The sequence below is a fragment of the Limulus polyphemus genome, unplaced genomic scaffold, assembly GCF_000517525.1.
Source record: "Limulus polyphemus unplaced genomic scaffold, Limulus_polyphemus-2.1.2 Scaffold191, whole genome shotgun sequence".
Classification (NCBI taxonomy): domain Eukaryota; kingdom Metazoa; phylum Arthropoda; class Merostomata; order Xiphosura; family Limulidae; genus Limulus; species Limulus polyphemus.
In genome coordinates, this window is record NW_013665801.1 from 472,935 (window position 1) to 476,453 (window position 3,519).

At 37.3% G+C, this 3,519-nt stretch overlaps 1 pseudogene; it reads right to left on the reverse strand.

Moving 5' to 3' along the window:
- The window catches only part of LOC106478225, a 109,945-nt pseudogene that overhangs the window by 59,306 nt on the left and 47,120 nt on the right, over window positions 1–3,519 (reverse strand).

Consider the following 3,519-nt stretch of genomic DNA (forward strand, 5'->3'; position numbering starts at 1 on the left):
TTGCACTGGGTGTTTTCACCTATCCGTAACCCGCAACGTCTTCGGTAAGATATTCGGGAGATTTCACGATATTTAAGCGCGAAATCGCCTGCACTGAGTGTTTTCACCTATCCGTAACCCGCAACGTCTTCTGTAATATCTTCGGGAGATTTCACGATATTTAAGCACGAAATCGCCTGCACTGGGTTTCTTCACCTATCCGTAACCCGCAACGTCTTCAGTAAGATCTTCGGGAGATTTCACGATATTTGAAGCACGAAATCGCCTGCACTGGGTTTCTTCACCTATCCGTATCCCGCAACGTCTTCAGTAAGATCTTCGGGAGATTTCACGATATTTAAGCACGAAATCGCCTGCACTGGGTTTCTTCACTTATCCGTAACCCGCAACGTCTTCAGTAAGACCTTCGGGAGATTTCACGATATTTAAGCACGAAATCGCTTGCACTGGGTTTTTTCACCTATCCGTAATCCGCAACGTCTTCAGTAAGATCTTCGGGAGATTTCACGATATTTAAGCACGAAATCGCCTGCACTGGGTTTTTTATCCTATCCGTAACCCGCAACGTCTTCAGTAAGATCTTCGGGAGATTTCACGATATTTAAGCACGAAATCGCCAGTATGTTCTTCGGCCATTTCAACAACAGACTTCAGACAAGGTAGCAAACGAGAAAAAGCAGTACAAAACGACGTGTGCATGACGTAATATTTAATATTATATTTTGCTTAAATGTTAACATTGAGTAAATGTAATAAACCAACTAATCGATGCATTAACTCTGACATCAAACTCACACTTTTAACTAATGACATCACATGATAAGCAAATATGGTTTCAGGGTCACCTTATATTACTACACGTCGTCTTTTTATTTCCAGTTGTTTATATTCCTGCATCAAATGGCAAAGCTGAAGAAGATGAATCAATTTACAGAAGTATAGGTGTAGGGTTTGCCCAAAATCTATACGTTTGTACCAAACTTATTTTGAGCCAACTCTAAATATTAACAGACAAAATAGACGTGTTATGTCCGGTGCACGTAACTAGCCACATTTGGGATACTTGAGGTACTTAATAACAAAATGAAAATATCTACAAAACTATTCTTACTGTAGCTTGAATCTTTAAAATATTAATAGTAAAGAAAACTTAAATAACATGAACAGTTTGTTCAATAACTTATTGACAATATTTGATATTATCATGTTTTATAAAATCGGTTATAGGAAATTATTATTGGTTTACAATGCGCACAAAAAATACTTGTATCTGTCAATCAGCGGCATGTGTTAAATGTGAAAAAAAAATACCTTTTTGAAACCTAATATACAGAGGTTGAGTACATTATATAAAAACGATTTTGCAGCCTAACTGCGTCGTTACAGTCCATGTTACCAAGTCCATTTATGGTCTATATGACAACCATTCATACTGGCAATAGCCCTGCAGTATAATTTTCATTCTAAAAGACTCTGTTCTCATGTCTATGGCACATCCCTCTTCCCTACATACTTTCCATAATCCATCTAACGTAGGAGGTTTCTTAGCGCCCGTATCATTAGTCCGTTCGCACAGAAGTCCATAGGCGCTGCATTCGGCGGCTTGACCGCTATATCTTCATATCAAATAATATGAATACCCGTTTCACCCTTCAACTGCTTGAGTTATGTAAGAGTTGAACGAGATGAATGACTGTAAGTCTTATCTTGGTGAACCCATACCCTTCTTGGTAATGTTACGTCCTATTGCCTAGGATACTGGACAGTTTTTTATTGATCGACCTTTGATTATCACCTGTTACACGACGCCGCACTGTGCTTACCACGGTTGGGGTATAACTTTTGGTATTCTTCTTCTGGATGGTCCACAGGCTGATCCATATTCCTTTCATTTTTCATAAAAAAAGCACATGGTATATCTCCGTCTTGGAAATTCTAAATCTTTATTATCTTGTGCTTATCACGTTTGGGGTATAGCTTTTTGGATGGTCCACAGGTTGATCCATATTCCTTTCTTTTTTCATAAAAAAGCTCATGGTACATCCCAGCCTTGGAACTTCTAAACCTGTATCATCTGAGTGTTTAGATATTTTACATCGAAGGAAATACTGCATGACTTTCCCAAAATCTATCAATATCGGTGGCATCACACCACTTGCATAACGCCAAACAATGATAAAATATAGTTCTTAATCATGCTGTTAACTGCGACTTTATATCTGCTGTGGTTGTCACATTACTTGCTTATCTGCGTATTCCAAACCGTTTTAATGTAATGTGTACAAGATGTGGAACATGTTTCAAAATATGTTAGTTTTGTTTAACAACTTATCTTTATTAGAGTAACTGCTATGGCGTAGCACACAAATGCGATAACTTATGCTCTTGCTTCAATCTTGTCCACTTTGATCAATTTGAACTTAGTTGATATTTACTCTAAGTGTAGGAAGATTTCCTACATGCCATCCACGTTTCTAGAAAATATTATTTTAATATTGAATTTACGTTCCACCTGCATTTACAATATCTTAAGTTTCCGTCATTGATGTAGCAATAAATAAAAGTCAAAAGGAACTGGTCAGTGATATTTCGATGGAATAAAAGAGACGTAATCTGTTCTGTGTTACCAGACTTTATGGGTGTTGGGTGAAGTTTAGTCCATATAACGTACAAACATGCTAAAAGCAGAAGATTTAAAAATGAATAAATTTTGTTAAAACTTGTAATTTGATCTCCTGGTGGGCGAGTAAAATGGATTATAGGAGGTACATTCAAGAAAAATACAGTTTGTTTGGGGATTATTTTAAAGACAGAATCGCGGAATTACGAATATAGGGGAAGAAATAAAAGCTGAGAAATAGAAATGAGAAACTAGGTTAATAAACATGTACGTACATTAATTCTAAACGATGACTCGAAGATCTTACCGAAGACGTTGCGGGTTACGGATAGGTGAAAACACCCAGTGCAAGCGATTTCGTGCTTAAATATCGTGAAATCTCCCGAAGATCTTACCGAAGACGTTGCGGGTTACGGAAAGGTGAAAACACCCAGAGCATTAATATAGGATGGCGTAGCTACTAAGGGATCCACAACTTAAACTACGTGAAGTATTTTATTGTGTTGCATAGATTCGAACCCGGGTCATCAATTTTGAAATACAGAGTTGTATATTATTGGGCCAACCCGCACCCAACATATAATTATACGATATAAAACTACAGCTACACCTTTGCTACATGGTATAAAAACATATGGGAATCACTTTATGAAGAATCGACCATGGTTAACGCTGAAAGGTGATTTTGAAACACAATACATTTTATTTATTCTTAGCAACATAGTAGTGTCAATGCAAGTCACATAAAATGTCGCCATATAGATAAATACGTCTCCTGGGCCACCACAAGTACATATGCCAATTTTGGTGCTGCTAACTATGCAACTGTGGGAGAATTTTGTAGATAAACAAATTCACAAACATACAAAGTGATTTAGGCTCATATGTACTTGTGGTGG